This window comes from Paroedura picta, chromosome 1 (genome assembly GCF_049243985.1).
Source record: "Paroedura picta isolate Pp20150507F chromosome 1, Ppicta_v3.0, whole genome shotgun sequence".
NCBI classification, from domain to species: Eukaryota; Metazoa; Chordata; class Lepidosauria; order Squamata; family Gekkonidae; genus Paroedura; species Paroedura picta.
Window position 1 is genome coordinate 169105674 of NC_135369.1, and position 19939 is coordinate 169125612.

Genomic DNA, 19939 nt, shown 5'->3' on the forward strand with positions numbered 1-19939 from the left:
TTGACAATCTGCAACACTCCTGAAACCGATCCGCAAAAAGCGCTTCGTTGTAGCGCTTTCAGGGAAATCCCAAAAAGTGGATTCACCCTCCGGAAAGCGCTACACTCCTGCAACCAATCTGCAACACTAGCGGGAAAGTTGTGTGCGTTACCATTGTTGCGGTTTCTGCAAAGTCCCTCCCCCTGGCTCTCTCCTCTGATCTTCCGGCGAAGCGATCGCCATTTTTTTTTCTCCGAGCGAGCGGAGATCAATGCACTGGCAAGCCTTCATTTACCCAGTGAGACTTCCCCGGCTGCAGTCCCTCTGTTTAAAGTCACCAAGCACAAGCCCGTTTGCTGGTTTATTTTCACTTTATTTTCACTTTATTTTCACACTGTTTTTGGCCGAAAATCGCGCCCATGAGGGGGGGGATTTTTTTTTCACTCGGGGGGAGCATGGCAACGATGAAACGGCAGCTCAAACATCACCTGCTAGCTGGATGGGTCTCTCCATTGCAACGAATCAACGCATATTCGTTGCAACGTGTGTGTTTTTTTTTAAACCTTCCTTAAAAGGAAAGGGGCTGTTTGGGAGCATGCTAACGGACGCCCATTGGCTGCTTGATGGCCAAGGGCGGGACACAGCTCAGCAATAGCGCTTCCTTTCTAGCGATTTTTGCCGAGACCGGAACCCTGTGGGAAACGATAGAAATGCAACTGGATTCCACTACAAAGGCAGGTATGCATAACGACGAATTCCACTATTTAAAATGGTGATTTTTCGTTCAGCAAACAATTTGCTACATGGATCCCGGTGCGGAATGGCCCCTGGTATTCCTTTGAGGTTGCTCATTCAAGTACCAGCCAGAGCTAACCTGATTAGCTTCTGAGGTAGCCTCGTTAAATTGGCATCAACCACGGCCAGGGCTTTTTTGACCCTGGCCTTGGTCTGGAAAAATGGTCTGCCAAGCGAGATCAGAGCCCTGCAGGACCTTAATCAGTTCGGCCGAGCTGGTTAGATGGAGCTGTTCCACCAGGCCTACGGTTAATGCAAGAAGAGAACATCAAAACTCTGGCCTCTCCACTTGAAGTGCCCGATATACTGATCAACACCTCCACCACCGACTGTCAAAGGATCTGTACTTTTTGAGCCAGTACAGATATTAAATGTTTCTAAAGATAGGATGGAGCTTTTGAATTTGTGCGCTGTTGGAACCTGGGAAGGAAGCAGGAGTGGCTGCAGGGATTGTACCTTTACCATCGTATTTCATTCCTGCTGAAGAGGGGGTAAATCCAGTTTTATTTCTTCCAAGATCCTGTCATCGACTCTTCTCCTTCTCCTGTAGGGCAAACTGGAGGCCTATCTTTTAGCATAGCCTTTCTCAACTTTTTTACTGAGAAATCCTTGAAACGTTCTTCAGGCTTCGAGAAACCCCAGAAGTGGCGCCAGGATCAGTCTAAGGATTCAAGGGGCCTGTAGCACTGGAACCAGTTTAAGGATTGGTCTAAGGATTCAAGGGGTCTGTAGCATCAGAGCCAGTTTGATTGGTCTAAGGATTCAAGGGGCCTGTAGCATCAGACTCGGTTTAAGGATTGGTCTAAGGATTCAAGGGGCCTGTAGTACTGGAGCTGATTTAAGTATCAGTCTAAGGATTCAAGGGGCCTGTAGCATCAGACTCGGTTTAAGGATTGGCCTAAGGATTCAGGGGGCCTGTAGTATTGGAACTGGTTTAAGGATCGGTCTAAGGATTCAAGGGGCCTGTAGCACCGGAGTCGGTTTAAGGATCGGTCTAAGGATTCAAGGGAAGCCAGTTTAAAGATTCACAAGCCCCTAGCAAAGTACAATTGCAGCAGGGGCTGAAGGGCCCTCCACAGTGGAAAGGGGTGTCACTGTGAATGTCCTTAAAGAGGGAAAAGGTGGGAGGTGAGAGGCTATGGCCCTGATCCATAGGGGGAAGGCACTGCACAGGACCCCTGGAAATGCGGGGCTGATAGCATGTAATACCTGTGCTATATGGATATACCAGCCCTGAGTGGCTGAATCATGCAGAATATGGTTAGGTTGGGAAGCATAGCTGTGTACACCCCCCCAGGGTCCCTCCCTTTCCCACCCCCTCCAGGCCTATCATTGGCCATTTGGAGGGCTGGTCAACATGACCACCTATGGCCATATCAATCAATAAATACTTAACACATTTTAAAAACATATTAAAATTAAGGGAGCGTGAAATAGAAATGTAACAAATAAATAAATTAACCACTCCCACCCATTTGGGAAACCCTTCCAGGACCATCAGGAAACTCCAGGATTTCACAAAACCTAGCCACAGGGAGTATCAGACTCCATTCTGGGATAGGGACTGCCTCATACTGCCATTTTGTTTTAGGTTTCTAGATGGTTAATTAGGTACTTTGACAGGACTGGGTCACTTGACACTACAGCTTGTGGTGATGGTTATGCGTTTGCCAACCTCTAGGAGAAATAGATGGGCCACATAGTAATGAGGCTTGAAGAAAAGCCTGTGAGAGGTAAACCATGAAAAGAAATGTAAATAATGTAGTTTATTCTGCCCCAAGCGTCTTAATAGAAAAGCTTCGAGTATGTTCAGATTAATGAATCCTTTCAAAATAACGCTTGACTAGCTATTGATTAGAGCTATTTTCAGGAAATTATTCCTTTCTTCAGAAATATTTCATCACGCCTGAAGAGTTGAATTAGAGACAATGCTCCTGCTCCCTCTAGGCCTTGGAGGAGTCTGTTACGATTTGGGGGTCAGAATACACTACATTATTTACATTCCTTTTCATTGTTTTCCTCTCAGAGATTTTCTTCAAACCTCCAGGGGGCAGCTGGAGATCTCCTGGGATTACAACAGATTTCTGTGTAAGAGAGATCAGTTCACTTGGAGAAAATAGCCGCTTTGGAAGGTAGATCAAGGGACCAAGGGACCAAGCCCTATGAAGATAGGTTGAGGGGAATGTTCAGCCTGGAGAAAAGGAGGTTGAGAGGGGACATGATAGCCCTTTTTAAGTATTTGAAAGGTTGTCATTTGGAGGAGGGCAGGATGCTGTTCCCATTGGCTGCAGGGAAAGAGTAATGGGTTTAAACTACAAGTACAACGATATAGGCTAGATATCAGGAAAAAAAAATTCACAGTCAGAGTAGTTCAGCAGTGGAATAGGCTGCCTAAGGAGGTGGTGAGCTCCCCCTCACTGGCAGTCTTCAAGCAAAGGTTGGATACACACTTTTCTTGGATGCTTTAGGATGCTTTCGGCTGATCCTGCGTTGAGCCCAGATGGCCTGTAGATGGCCTGTATGGCCCCTTCCAACTCTAGATGGAACTAGATGGCCTGTATGGCCCCTTCCAACTCTATGATTCTATGATTCTATGATTCTATGATTCTATGTAGATGCTACAGCATCTATTCCCCACGCCCAAATCTCCACTGATCCAATTATCCCTTGCTCTTAGAACCCTGCTCATCTTTCTTCTGTCAACCTTCCGTTTAAAAAAAAATAATGGGGGGCATTACAAAAATGAAATGCAAGCCTCTTGCCTAGAGGCCTTAGAGAGAATCTCTGAGTTACTGATTAATATATTTTTTCTTTCATGTCTTTCTCCTGCATCAAATCAACTTCAGACGTGGCTTTCCTGAATCATCATAAATTTCTTATCGGCTGCCTAAAGATAATTACATCTCTCCAGCTGCAGAGCTCTGATTTCCTCTTGCAGGCTTCCATTAAAGCCAGGGGACTACTTGAGAAGACATACGTGGAGAGCAGAACAAGAAATGGATCAACTTTCATCGGTGCTCTCTTTTGTTCCCCCGATTGCTTTAAGCAACATGTTTCAGTTCTTCTGTTCATGGGGTAAGACTCTGGATCCAAGCAGACACCCTGGAAGGAAAGGGAGCTTGGAAATATCTTTGGGCCATCTGTATAGGATTGGGGCTGAGCTTGTTTCTTCTCTGTGGAGGTAAAATTGCCCTCTTTGGGCTGAGAAATACCTGGAGACTTTGGGAGTGGAGCCTGGGGGAGGTGGGATTTGGGAGGGGAGGGTATAATACTATAATGTCCTCCCTCCAAAACAGCCATTTTTTCCAGGGGAACTTGTCTTGGTCCTCTGGAGTGCAATTTTAATAGTGGGAAGTATCCAGGTGCTACGTGGAGGTTGGCAGGCCTAGTTGGGAGTATCTATCTTGGATGTGGCCAGAGGCACAGGCTCTTTGGCGCAGTCAAAGGTCGGGTGTGACCCTTTATTCTCAGTCTGTGGCCCTGAGCAGCCAACCCTATGAACACCCAACAATCCCAGGAGTTAGAGACGCACAGAATATGCTCCTGTGTGTTTCTCACTTTGCCTTGGTTGGGGTCTGACATGCTTCTTTGGGGCCAGGGATCGGCAGCCAGTTGGTGGTGACAGAGCGTAGGGCTTTTTGGGGGGTATAGGCAGAGAGGCAGTCTCTCAGATACACTGGTCCTGGACCGTGTATGGCCTTGAAGGTGATTACCAAAACCTTAAGCCTGATACGGAATTCAGCTGGGAGCCATTGGAGTAGTTGAAGGCAGGCCAGATGTGGGACCTCCACGGTGTATTTGTGAAGATCCTGGACGTGGCATTCTGGACCTGTTGCGGTTTCTGGATCAAGGCTAAGGGAAGGCCTGTGTGGAGCGAGTTGCAGAAGTCTAGTCTAGAGGTGACTGTTGTGTGGATGACTGTGGCTAGGGGTTTCGGGGCCAAGTAGGGTGCTAGTAGTTTGGCTTGGCACAGATGGTAGAAAGCCTCCCGTACTGCTCTCTGTGCCTCCATGGGGAGAAATGCATCAAAGATCACACTCAGGTTTCTGGCAGAGTGAGCTACTGATAGCTGCACCCTGTCCAGGGTGGGCAGGCATGCTTCCTTGCTTGGACCCTTTCTTCCTGGCCACAGGACCTCCATCTTTGAAGGGTAGAGCTTCAGAAGAATCTTCTTGAGCCACCTTGTCACCACTTCCAGGCATCTGGCTAAGGATTCAGGGGGAGAATCAGGGTGGTCCTCCATCAGGATGAGGAGCTGGGTGTCGTCTGTGCATTGATGACACCCCAGCCCAAACCTCCGCACCAGCTGAGCAAGAGGGCGCATGAAGATATCAAATAGGATTTGCTGTAAAATTGGTTTACGTTTGTGGTATCAATCCTCCCATGGATTCCCTTCCTTAAGGATTTTGAGAAGGAAAAAATCCTCCTAGGTATATTTGTTTATTCATATTTAAGCAGCTTACAACACCCTTCTTCCTTTCATTTTCTCCAAACATTTCTATGGCAGAGCTGGGATTCAAACCCAGATTACCTAGGTGACAGTCCTGTTGGAATATGCACGATCCATAGTTTGCCTGATTCAATATCCTACAGGGACCATCGTGGGAGACATGTGTTTAGCCTAATTAGATCAGAAACGTCCTGATATTTTTTAAATTGTCTCTCCCTAGGTCCTGATTGGCTCATTTGAAGACTTCCTGCTTGCACACTTCCTCCCTGCTTGCCTCCAGGACAGACAGAACAATAAGAATACTCTCTTCCCACTTCCTACACAGCCTGGCACTCCTCTTTGCATATTGAAATTTTGCCAACAAGTCCAATACAGCAGGGGTAGTCAACCTGTAGTTCCTCCAGATGTCCATGGACTACAATTCCCATGAGCCCCTGCCAGAAAACACTGGCAGGGGCTCATGGGAATTGTAGTCCATGGACATCTGGAGGACCACAGGTTGACTACCCCTGCAATACAGTATCTGCTGTGCCACGTTGGCCTTCAGAAAAGAGACAGCACACTAGCCACCTCAGTATGATGCCCAGGGTCTGTTATCCTTCCATTCATCTTCTTGCTCTATTTTATATCTGTGCTATCTAGGCATGCCGGAGGTTTTTCTTCAGCTCTTGCTGTAGCACCGGAGATTAACCTGAGATAATCCCCAGGCAGCTATCATCGCAGGCAATCTGTTTGGGAAATGACATCCAGAGAAATGCAGGGGGCACAGAGAGGGAGAAAAGAATATGAATAAGGCAGACATAATATAGTGCCTCCACTTGGAGAAGCCCTAATGAATTGTGCAGGAAGTGTTCACTGAAGCCCCCACAGAGTCTAGCTTCCTTGTAAATGTGAAACATCCTGTTTTGGACCAAGGCCCAGTCAATTTCTAAACGTTAAGTGGCTGAACGTACTTAATAATTGATTTAATTATTCTCTCTTTTGAATATATTTATTCTGATTTAGAATTCAGGACAGGCTAGCGTTGTCTATGCGGAGAAGACGACCTGCAGAGCAGGAACTGCCATTCAAACAGCGGGAACTTGTAAGGCCGTTGGTCAGCATGAAGGATCCATCCTGCCATTGGATCGTTTACATGATCCAATCAGTTCAAACCTGGGGTACTCGCACGGGGTCAATCACAGGCTTTGGTAGGAACCAGACTGTATATAAGTTCAGGAGTTGGGTTGTTGAGTTCAGTTCTCTGCTGTGAACTAAAGGCCATTCCGCACGCCATAAATTTAGCATCATACTCACCCCCCGCAGATGCTATATTCCGGGTGCTCTACATGACGTCGCCAACCTCCTGCATCCGGCCAGCAGTCTACTCACGATATCTGTCATTTTAAAGCACAAGTTGATGAATCCCATAAAGTGGCTTTACCAACTTAAAAAGCGCTTTCCCCCAGCAGACTACACACAAATGTATGGAGGCAAAGAAGCGCTATCTCCACCTCCAACATCCCACCCTCACACCTGCTTCCTTCTCCAGGGGATGGAATATTTTTTAAGGTGAACTGCCTGGAGCAATAAATAGGCATCCAAGCACGCAGGAAAAGCCAAAAATAATTTTTTCCAAACGTTAAAACACAAAACATGAATCTCTAAAGTCCCCCCCCCCTCATTAAAAATCAGGAACGAGATTAATTATTAAAAGAGTCAAGACTCATGATTCCATAAGGGGTGGCCTTCAAAAAGCACTATGCATCTATGATTAGATGCATAGGTGTTTAAACTGAGAACTTAATTAACAAAAAATAAATTGGCGGGCTTTGCAAGAACTTTAAAAAAAGGAGAAAGGGGATTGGCTGCCTGGCTTGATTGACAAGCAGAAGAGAGTCGCATATAAAGTGTGCTATTCTCTTCCGCCATTTCCAGCAGTGCTTGTGGAGGGAAACTGCGAAAAAGCGGCAGACTACATCGAGATAGCAAGAAAGTGAGGAATGGCTCCGAGGCACGATAATATTTAGCCCTACACCATTCAGCTGGTGTAATGCTATTTTTAGTGATGTGCCCTAAATTAAGAACTGATGTTACACCCTACAAGTGACTTCACACCTTATTGAACTCAATATTCAATAGCAAGGAACTAAAGATTAAAAGGAAACCCCTTCAAATATCTAAAATCCCATCCAAAGCACTAAAGAATTGTTGTGTTTGTAGCCCTGCTGAGGACCAAGTTTGAGATCTGCGGCAGGATCGTAGCCAGTACAAAATTGGCCAATGTGTGGCTACATCCCCTCTTCTGGATCCAGTTCAAAGTGAAACTGACCAACAGCATGCACTGGTGAGAAGATCTATTGTGTGGCTTGTGTATATATGTTGGGGTGTTTGGGTGGGTTGTGTTCAATTCTCCGATCTACTTATACCATGCTGGGGTCTTAATAAGGAGCTCAATTCACTACCCGTTTATGTGTCCGCCTCTGAACCCACAGATTGAACGAGCCTTACCCTTAACACCTTGACACCATAAAAACCAGTCCAAGTGGCAAAGTAAAGTCCCAGATTTTTGCAGCTACACATCCCTGGACAGTACGCTAGGCATGATGCTCCCAACATGCACCATTTAGCACACAGAACAAATTTAGAGTCCAGTGGCACCTTTAAGACCAACAAACTTTTATTCAAGGCTACCCACTTGAATCCATTTAGCACACAATCATCAATGCACAGATTTTTCTATGTACATGCAGATTCAATACTCCCTGTGTAGCATGCCCTGAAGCATGGAAGACCCATGTTTTGTCCACACATACTGGGAGCATCACAGATAGCACACACTTCCATTACTGGGCTCCTGGAGCATCCACACAATGCCATGGTCTAACCATGCTCCACCTTTCCCTCTTCCTCCCTAATACATTCTGGATGTGAAGATCTGGATTTTCAAAGGGCTGCCCCCTCCTGGGGCTGTTTTCCATGGCTCTCCCAGCTACACTTCACACGCCATATCTGTTCCACTTAATTTTTCTGGTAAGGCCTTGGAGGAGGAGTGTGTCTTATGGCTTAACACCCACTCAGGGTGGCTGTCCCACCCCTGAGTGCCTCCTCCTCCAACTGGCTTGCCTGTCTGTCCAGCGGCCATCCAATCTCCTTCCGTCCCCCACCCCTGATCACCCCCTCCTCCTTCCATTTCCCTCTGAGGCTCGGAGGCTGCAGATCCCTTCCGTGTGAGAGCTGCCCCTGCTGGTGAGTTCCATAACAGCTGCCTGCATCCTTTCCAGGTCCTGGGAGGAAGGGGAAGTCGTGCGCAAAGTTCTTCTACCCCACCCCCCTAATCTAGCGCCCGTTGAATTCCTGAATGCAACGGGCTTTGCCCCTAGTGTTAAATAACCATTATGTTTTTTTTTTAATATCTTCCAAAGCACACCAGTGGTGCAGCAGAGACTGAGAGATTATTCATGTCACTTGCTGTACATGGGTCTTCCCTTGTCCCTGCTCTGGAAATTGCAGAATGTGGTCCAGAATGTGGCCACATGGCTTCTCAGCAGAACACCCTGGAGGGGTGTCCACATCAGCCAGTCCTCTGGCAGCTGCACTGGCTCCCAGGTGAATTCTGGCCTCCCAGTTGAATTAAACTTGCCTTGGAGAGCATGCCTTTCCCTCAGCCGTCCCATCTGCCGCCGTCCTCCATACGCAATCTCCACTGAAGGATGGGAAACCGATAACGGCAAAATAAACGTAGCCAGACGCCACGCCTTCCCAATCACACACCCTCCTGTGAACTCCAGAGTCTTAAATGGTGCTTAGCACATTAGACTTTCTCCCTGCTCGGAAACAAAAGAGAAGAAAGGACCCAGGGTGACTGAACGGATGGCGATGGATGCGGGCTTTTAAGCACCTGCAAACAAGTGCTTTTATTTAGGGCTTCCAATAGATCTTACGAAGGAGCTAGACAGAACACTCATTTGCAACTCCCAGAGAAAGAGAGACTGCTGATATGAATCCTGACAAGTGAAACAAAGCCCTCTTTTCAAGGAGAGATCCGGCCAGGCCAAGGCATGCTCCCTTTTGAAAGGAGTATCAAAGGTGGGGGGGAATACCTGGCAGATTAAAGGCAAGTGCCTGCCTGTTTATGACAAACGGAGGCTGGGTGTTTGAATGTTAATGAGCCCTTTCAAGGGGAGGCAAACTGAAGAATGTTCAAGACACACCGATACACAAAGGAAGCTCATCCTTCCAGTTCTTTTTGCAGGACCGTTTGTCTCCCTCTAGCCTAGTGGTTCTCAACCTCCCTAATGCCGCGACCCTTTAACACAGTTCCTCATGTTGTGGGGACCCCCAACCATAAAACTATGCAAGGGTTCTTTCACAGAAATTAAACCAAAGCTGACCAATGGCTGAAGATCCATTGTTCATGATTGTAAATACATTGTTTCCCCCCCCCCCGAGGTTTCTCAGTTCAGTTCTGCCTCTTGTCCCACCATGCAGATCTCGCTCTTTTCTGCTGCTTCAGACAGATGAATACTCTATCTCGATCTACCCCGCAAGGCTGTTGTGTGGATGGTGCCCCATCTGGCCAAGCTGCTTGGCCTCCCGCGACCCCTGTGAAAGGGTCGTTCGACCGCCAGGCTGAGAACCACTGCTACCCATTCTGGTTTTAAGAAACTGGTTGAGGGTCTCCTTGCAGCCACACAGCAGCTGTGGTGGGGAACAGAGTCAACCACCTCCATGTGGGGCCTGGAGTTTTCCCAGAATTCAAACTGATCTCCAGAGTATCAAGATCGGGAAACAGCTGCGTGGGAGAGTGGAATCTATCATAGGGTTGCCAGCCTCCAGACGGTGGCTGGAGATCGCTTGCTCTTACAACTGAGCTCCAAGTGATGGGAGTCAGCTCACCTGGAGAAAATGGTTGCTTTGGAAGGTGCCCTTTTATGACATAATATCCCTTTGAAGTCCCTCCCCAAGAAGGAGGAGGAGGGGCCTGTTGTGGGCTGGTAGAGAAAAGCGGGGTATAAAGCCCAACTGTTCTTCTCTAAAACATTCCAGCAAGACTGTACCATATTTGTAACTGGTTTAAGATTCTGAATTGGGGCAGATTGTTTCAATCCTGTTGTTGTTGTGTGCGAAGTCGTGTCTGACCCATCGCGACCCCATGGACAATGATCCTCCAGGCTTTCCTGTCCTCCACCATTCCTCAAAGTCCATTTAAGTTTGCACCGACTGCTTCAGTGACTCCATCCAGCCACCTCATTCTCTGTCATCCCCTTCTTCTTTTGCCCTCGATCGCTCGATCACTCCCAGCATTAGGCTCTTCTCCAGGGAGTCCTTCCTTCTCATGAGGTGGCCAAAGTATTTGAGTTTCATCTTCAGGATCTGGCTTTCTAAGGAGCAGTCAGGGCTGATCTCCTCTAGGATTGACCGGTTTGTTTGCCTTGCAATCCAAGGGACTCACATAATTTAGTTTCAATCATAATTTAGATATATTAGGTTTTTCCCTGGGTAGTTGTGGAGGGTGTTCAAATTAAAATATTAAAATCATTTTTTTAAGTAACCCTGCTGGTCTACAATGTAGTTGAAGACTCTCCAAATCACAAATCCTTCATCTGCAACCCCCTCCCCCCCAAAAAAAAGCCTTATCCTATACTTTTAGTGCTGTCCTTTCCCACCTGTATTTTGCATTGACTGCAATCTCATTGTTTTTAGGTGTTTAAGCATATATCTTCATATATCAAGTCTAACTAGGGCCAGATGTACTCATTGTTAAGTATACTCAGAAACCCATGACTGGCTGCTGATCCCCGTTAAATATACACCGAAGGACTTGTCTCTGCCAAATGCCAACCACCACCCAAAACAAGCCTCTCCCTCACACCTAAAACAACCTCCCCCAGCCTTACTCTGAAAACACGCTTGTAAAGCTAATAAGGATTTGGTTCCTGTTGCTTACAATGCAATTTGTCATTCACTTGTATTCTAAAATCAACTTCATGCTATGCTAAAAAGAAGTTGGATCTAGTCTTCATGGTTGGTTCCAGCAAGAGACCTCTCAGCAAACCTGTTCTTTGCTAGCAAGAGGAAATGGGGAGAAGAACTGCAGAGCATGGGATAAAACCTATAGCACACGAAAAGGACAGTCTAGAATTTTCAAAAACTTTATGGTTTTACCATAGAGTTTTTCAAATGACTAGGCAATAGAACAGTCATTCTCATTCAGGCTTTCATCAACAGATGGGAGTTAATTAATTGTTTATTTATTTTTTAAATGTTAAATATGTGATATGTCCATATACGGTCATGTTGACCCACCCTCCCCCAAAATGGCCAATGATGGGCTTCGAGGGGGTGGGAAGGGGAGGGGTCCCGAGTGGGCATGTGCACAGATGCTTCCTAACCATATTCTGCACCGTCGTGAAATTTCTGGGTTTCTTGAAGCCTGAAGAATGTTTCAGGGATTTCTCAATGGTCCTAAAGTAGAGAAAGGCTACTCTAGAGCAGTGGTCCCCAACATTTATCACTGGGGACCACTCAACACTTGACAATTTTACTGAGGCCCGGTGGGGGGGGTAGTTTCCTCCTCTACTCTCAACCACTGCCCTAACGCTCTCTGATCGCTATGGTAATGTTTAAACATCCCTTCAAAATAAGATACAGACACGCCACAACAATGAACATAAGGAACATTTTATTTTCATGGAAATTTTAACTCATGGCAATGACAAATCAATGGGAACCCTGAGCTTGTTTCTCTGCAATGAGATAGTCCCATCTGGGAGTGATGGGAGACAATGGCACCCAAAGTGTGTTGTAAAGGGCTGGGGGGGGGATGAAGTAAAAGGCCGGGGGGGGGGGAGAAGGCGTCCTTTGCGGCCCACCTCCAATTAGTCGAAGGACCACATGTGGTCCGCAGCCCACAGGTTGGGGATCACTACTCTAGAGCATCCAGTGATGGCATAGCTGATTTTTTACTGGAAATGACATCAGCATGCCAGGTCCCGCCCCCTTTTTGCTCTTGATTATTGCCACTTGCAACCTGATGCCACTAGCTGTATGCAGAATTAATTCCTCCATCCCTATAGCTGCTCTTCGTGATACCCTTACAGCAAGGCATTTGGGGCTGCAGTGGGAGGCAGGAAATCCCTCCCATCAACAGAAATATTCTGTGCAGTCTGTTGTGCCCTTAATGCTAGACATAAGAATAAAAAGGCAACCTAGTTTGCTTTTTTAACAGAAAGGAATAAAAAGAGTTGGTTCTTATATGCCGCTTTTCTCTACCTGAAATAGGCTCAAAGCGGCTTATAGTCGCCTTCCCTTTCTCCCCACAACAGACACCCTGTGAGGAAGGTGAGGCTGAGAGAGCCCTGACATTACAGCTTGGTCAGAACAGCTTTCTCAGTGCTGTGGTGAGCCCAAGGTCACCTGGCTGGCTGCCTGTGGAGGAGAAGTGGGGAATCAAACCCGGCTCAGCAGATGAGAAGTTGGCACTCCCAATCCACTACACCAAGCTGGCTCTCCAGGGCAGTTTTTAATGTCAGGTGGTTTCTCTGTGGTGGCTGCAGTAACAACAACTCTATACTTGCCAGCATTAAGATTTGGAGTGGACTTCCGCAGTCTAAAACACTGTTGTGGATTAAAGGAACAGATCTGTCACAAACACTACAAGGGTCAGTCTATTATAAATATGATGAGCCTTTTCCTGTCATCAGTTTAAATTTTCTTTGAGAAAAGCCTTTCGCTTACTAAGAGATCATTAGTAGGCACATGTATTTGGATGTTAAGTAAAATCAGAACCCTAACAGAAAATATCCTATTTGGTTAATGTGGCTACAATGATTCATCTTAAATGAAAAAACTATAGGGGCTGTTCCCAAAAAGCTCTAGTGCCTTCTATTCTGACACCTAGGTCTTTTCCACATCTGTAGGATAATGCACTTTCAGTGTACTTTTGCAGCTGGGTTTTCCTGTGCAGAACGCACTTCTAAAGTGCATTGAAAGTCCATTAACTAATGTGTGCAGAATGGGCCCGAGTTATGCTGGTGCCAGAAAGCAACTTGACAGATTTGTAACTGACATGGGTGCTTTCCAGTTAGAAGAGCCACACAATCCTATCTTGAAACCCAAAGAGATTATATTGATACTACCAGTTTTTCAAAACTGTTGTTCACACAAAACACTGATTCAGCCATTCACTGAGGGCTCAGATTCCATTCTTTATAAGCAATGTTGGCTCTTGCTTGCTATTCTGTTCTCTCAGGTGTTCTGCTTGCGTATTCTGAAATGCCGTACTAATAGTTAAAAGGAGAGACCCATACAGGCTTGGGCCAAACCAGAGCGAACAGTAAAGATCTAGAATGTCTCAATTTTTTTGTATTGGGAGGGTTAGCCCTCCCGTAACTTTTCCCACATAAAAGTCACCCCTCCCTGCCCCTCCACACAGTGGCTACGAGCCCCAGAAGGGAGAGGAAGTGCAATTCTAATGACATTTTAAATTTTATATTCTAGATTCCCCCCAAATCAGCTTCAAGTGGCATGCAATCAATCTCAATTGACATCATAAATTTAGTTCCTAAATATTCACCCATTAGTACCAACCAAGAAAAAAATCCACCACCACTACAAGCCCTCACAAACAAAAATGTGTTAGTTCTTTTCCTCAACACCTACAGTGAGGGCTACCTCTGGCAGATTGTTACACCAGGACTTGGACCCCCCACCACCACCACCAATGCATTTTCTGCCAACTTCCCAGCAGTTTCCAGGGTGCAGAAATCAGTTCCCCCTGGAGAAAATGGTTGAAGTTGGACTCAATGGAGTTATACCCTACTGAGGTCCCTTCCCTGATTTCCACTACCGAAAGGAGTCTCAAAGTGGCTTACAATTGCCTACCATTCTTCTCCCCACTACAGACAACCTGTGAGGGAGGTGGGGCTGAAGGAGTTCTGACATAACTGTGACTGGCCCAAGGTCACCCAGCTGGCTGCATGTGGAGGAGCAGGGAGTCAAGCCCAGTTCTCCAGATTAAAGGCTGTGGCTCTTAACCATTAGTGGCATGCAGGCTACATCCTCCAACCCTGTCTGAATCAGGGACCTCTCTGCAAATGGCAGAAGCTGGGAACAGAATCCAGGCTGGCAAGGACTCATCCCAGCAAATAGGCCATGGATGAAAGGTTGCACAATCTGCGAGAGACACAATAATCCGGAAAGCTGCCTCTTTAAGGTAATGAGCTTCAGTATCGCAGCTTGGGTGTCATTTTCCCAGAGTTGTGTGTTTTCACAGCTGTGGTTAACATAGAACTAATGCTTATTGTGGAATAACCACATCACCACTCCTTTAAAAACTGTGCAGGGAAAGGGGAAAGTTAGAAGAACTGGCGACTTCTGAAAGAAAGCATAGCAGCATGTACTTCTCCGTTACATTTTTTTAAAACTGGCTTTAGCCGTGGACATGCTCCTCAGAAATAAGTCTCCGTAGAGTTTCTTTATGACAGCAACAACAAAAAAAAAGGTCACCAAAGCAAGGAGAAACCTTTGACTTATGTAGGCAAAGACCATCAAATATTAATAGCTGTAATAAAGCCGGCCTTGCTTCAGCCAACATTCTTTCAAATAATTAACACACAGGCGAGTTCTCCAGCACTGGCAGCCTAACTACTGAAATCTAATAAATTTGCCTTCTTGTTTAAACACAATGAGGTCTGAGGACACCCCTCCCCTTCTGAAAAGGATTGTGAATCGCTTCAGGCTATGTTCTTTTTTCAGGGTTGCAGTTCATAAAAGATGGCAGATGGGGGGGGGAGTTTACCACACAGACAACATATGGGCCTCTGCTCCAATCAAGTCCAGCTTTGGAAGAATGACTCCTAACTTTATAGCTACTCAGATATGCACATTACCTGTATGCACAATCAAATTCATCTCTGTATCACACATATCTCATATATAGAACATGGGGACGGTGCCCCTCAAGAAGAGACCTCAGGGCCTGCAAAAATTAGCTCTTCCACCAGGCATTTGGTTGAGACCAGGTGTTACCAACAGCAACTGAAGGGCCCCTGCTCCCCCCACACCAGAACTCCACCAGAGCGCTCTGGACCTGTTTGCACTGTTGCATTGTTTATATTGTTACCACTATCAATTATTAGTATTATTGTTATGGTTATTCATACATTATGGATTGTTTCATGCATTGTTCATACGTTCCATGTAAACTGCCCTGAGCCTCCGAGGAGGGCAGTATATGAATGAATGAATGAATGAATGAATGAATGAATGAATGAATGAATGAATGAATGAATGAATGAATAGAAGAGCTGGTTTTTATAGCCTGCTTTTTTTTCTACTCAAAGGAGTCTCAAAGAAGTTTACAATCGCCTTCCCTTTGTCTCCCCACAACAGACACCTTGTGAGGTTGGAGAAGCTGAGAGAGTTCTTAGGGGACTTTCTGACAAATATGAGTGTCTTTGTAAGGGATACAAGGGTTAAAGGCAGTCTGAAGAAGGGTTATGGTTCAATGGCAAAACATCTGCTTTGAATTAGAAGACCCCACATTCAATCACAGGCATCTCCAGTTAAAAGAATCAGGTGGGAGGGCATGTGCAAGACCTCCAAGGCTGGCCAGAACAGACAAGATGGCCTTTGATAGCCAAGTGGTCAGATTCAATTTAGAGCTACAGTGTGTGTTCTAGACCTTTGTAACAATGTACATTGCTCACTACGCATGTCGCATTCAAATATGAACCAACAATGTTGATGCAACGAAGCAAGCAACCCATCTGTGCCACTGTGCATTTAGTGTGAATGCATGTATGATCAGGTATAAAAAGCCTTTCATCATAATACAGTGGCTGGGCTTTTGTGTCCCAAAAGTCCAGAAGTAGGCTTCTGAATGAATGAAGTTCAGACCCATTAGCACATTAAAGGCCGACAAAACTTTCCAGGATATAAGCCTTTGTGAATCAAAGCTTACTTTGTCAGATAACAAAGTGAACTTTGACTCAGAGAAGGTTATATCCTAGAAAATTTCCTTAGTCTTTAAGGTGCTGCTGCACTCAAATTCTGTTATTACAGAGTAGCATGCCTACCCACCCAAAACCTTCTACGTGAATGGTTTCCTTCCATTCCTTTATCTATTGTTCAGGATCACCTAATAGCTAGGCTCCCAACTGAATTTTTGTTCTCATTAAGAAACTAACACATAATTGCAATTTTTTATAGTCTATGTTGATATTTCTGTAATGTTTTTTACAGAATTATTAAAAGCTCAGCTAAACAGAAGCTAAGGCTTCTCCTGTTACCTAAAATAGACTTGTCTTCTAAATATATGAATCAGCGATTCTAGAAGACTTGCTGAGCAAAAAGGGTAACAAGTGAGATTACTCATCTGTGTATACACAGGGAGTATCCTAGCCAGGAATCTTAGCAGAAGCAAACTTCGAAATTAACCAAAAAGGATTTTATTGATAAAAGTCCCTAATATACTTTCATGTTCTTTAAAATCAGAGTCCAGTAGCACATTTAAAAAAGCAAGCATACAAGAAGAAAGGAAAGGCTTTATACAGTGCTATAGAGGAAGAGTCCCTTGGACTACAAGGCGAACAAACCGGTCAGTCCTAGAGGAGATCAGCCCTGACTGCTCCTTAGAAGGCCAGATCCTGAAGATGAAACTCAAATACTTTGGCCACCTCATGAGAAAGAAGGACTCCCTGGAGAAGAGCCTAATGCTGGGAGCGATTGAGGGCAAAAGAAGAAGGGGATGACAGAGAATGAGGTGGCTGGATGGAGTCACTGAAGCAGTAGGTGCAAACTTAAATGGACTTCGGGAAATGGTAGAGGACAGGAAGGCCTGGAGGATCATTGTCCATGGGGTCGCGATGGGTCGGACATGACTTCGCACATAACAACAACAATAGAGGAAGAATGTTTTGTGTCAGGATAAGGGTAATAGTTACCTTCCACAATGTGAAGAAATCCATGAAACAGCAAGACAAACAGCATGCAAGTTGAGTGAATATTGTGGATTCAGGAACATCACACACAAGGCTAGGTCTGGTGTGGTATTTGAATACCTAAAAACATGTCCTAAGGCCAAGGTGGATGGTTATCCCCTAAAACAATGAGTTTGAATTAGTTATTGGTGTGAAATAAAGGAACTGAGACTCACTGATGGTTTTCACAAGTCTGTGACAAAGAAACCTTGATTGAGTTAAAGGGAGTGAGATCATTCAAAAGGGGATTTTCTCAGGCAGTTGCAGCATTTACATTCTTACCTGAATAGGTGTTTGGATGCCACAGAAGCACTTTGCTAAAATGGGTTTGACAATCTGGTGCGTACAGACAGGGAAATTGATAACTTAATCAGGGAAGAAATTTAAAAAAGAATAACTCTAGGTATTGGGATAGCACTGTGGGTTATCTGAGAAGGTTAGCAAATTGCCAGAGTCCAAAGATGCCTTTGTTTGAGGCATTCCAGGGTGAAGGATCATGCCCCCCTGTGCAATTAATTAGGTTACTCTGCAATAGCCAAGATCCTTCTGGAGAGATATGGCAACTCAATAGAGCACTCTTGTCCTGCATGCAAACATGTCAGAGCAAACTCTCTGGCCAAGTCAAATTTTGCTAAGGTGTACCAGAAATGTTACATAAACGGGAGGGCAAACTCCTCCTTGTATACAGGGAGGGGGACCTGGAGACCTACCATGTCCCATGAGTGAGCCTCCAGGGAGGGCGGTATATAAAATAAAATAAAATATGATTGAACTATCAGCATAGTCACTTACGCAACTGGAGACCTCTATGGTCTGGAAGGGGGCAAAAAATAACCTTCACCAAGGAATGCAACCTGGCCAGTTTTGCTACAGTAAAGAATTTTGTTTGCAACCCACCACAACTACCTATAAAGGATGATGCTTCAGTAGCTCATGCTGCCAAAAACTCCAACCAGAGGAGACCGTTATTTTCTCAATGTGTTTCTATATTCCATGTATTATATTGTAAACTGATTTGGGTGCTGCAAGGGAGAAATAAATACAAACACAAACATTGAGCCAGCTTGGTGTAGTGGTTAGGAGTACGGGCTTCCAATCTGGCGAGCTGGGTTTGATTCTGCACTCCCCCACATGCAGCCAGCTGGGCGACCTTGGGCTCATCATGGCACTTATAAACCAAGTAGGAATACCAGTGCTCTCAGACTCCAGGTAGAGAAAAGCAGCATATAAGAACCAATTCTTCTTCTTCCTCTTCCTCTTAATTCCAACGTTCTCCTGAACTGTGTTGATTTGTTGACTGATTTGTTCCACTCCCTCTGGCATAAGACTTCTGCTTGTGTAAGAGGTGCTTTAAGTTGAAGGAGGGCGTTCATGGAAAAGATCCATAATCCGCAATCCTTACTTCACATAGTTCTATGCTATATCTGGTCACTACATTAGAAACCCCAGTGAGGAGCCTCCAAAGGCCTTCTTAGAATCAATTCTCAATACAGAGGTAAAGAGCCTCTTGTGGCGCAGGATGGTAAAGCAGCAGACATGTAGTCTGAAGCTCTGCCCATGAGGCTGGGAGTTCAATCCCAGCAGCCGGTTCCACGTTGACTCAGCCTTCCATCCTTCCGAGGTCGGTAAAATGAGCACCCAGCTTGCTGGGGGGTAAACGGTAATGACTGGGGAAGGCACTAGCAAACCATCCTGTATTGAGTCTGCCAAGAAAACGCTAGAGGGCGTCACCCCAAGGGTCAGACATGACCCGGTGCTTGCACAGGGGATACCTTTATCTTTACCTTACAGAGGTAAAATGTCTGGAAATTTCAAAGCTGCAGGGAGGAGAAATGGGGTTGTCTCCTAGAAAAGAAAATTGGGGTGGGTGGGAATTGAACTATATGCAGTGTTCAGAATGTTTTACTGATTAACAGGTGTTATTTTAATAACAGTCAACAAATTATAACTGTCAACATATACAATTATACTATTTCGCACATGTATGGAATTTAGAAGAATACATTGATTTTCTATAGCAACATTGGAAGCATAAGAAATACTTTAGGAGTTCAACCTGCTGCACCCTATATGGGTACATGGGGTATGTTTCTTTAATTTCTGCCATTTGAGACATTGGGAGAGAGGAGTTAAAGGTAGAATACTGGGCAGGAACTCTTTCAGAGCCACAACCGGTAAGGCTGCCAGCGTGCTTAGAAATTAAGCTGAACGTTGTTAACACTGAACGCTTTAATATATTATCATTAAACACATTGTCATACTAATCATTGCCAAAATGTACATTTAAACCTCTTGAAAACAATGCAAATGTCTCCACTATACGAGGGTATTTCCAAGCGCTCCCCAAAATTGCCTATCAGAAAAATTTAAGGATCCACTTTCTTTTTTCCAATGCAAAAACCTTGCCTTATTTTATGCATTGTTGGGGGGGGGGGAAGTATGTCATAGGAAGCCTTTTTCGTGTTTCTATAGGGAAAAGGAACTTCTGCTCAGAATTATGGGTCACGGGCTTCCATATGTCATCGCTCCCTTCAAGGCAGAAGTAGCCCAAAGGTTGGCTCTCAGGGAATACTGCTATGCACCCGGCAGCTGTGCGAACACAGTAGCACTGAAAGTCTTCCTTGGGCTAACTGAAAGGGCTGAGCGCATAGAAGAGACAGGGGGGACCACACCCCATTGCACAAGACATTTCTTCTGTTACAATTTCAAAAGAAAAAGACATGTGCTCGCTTGCCCCTTATTTCAATAAAAA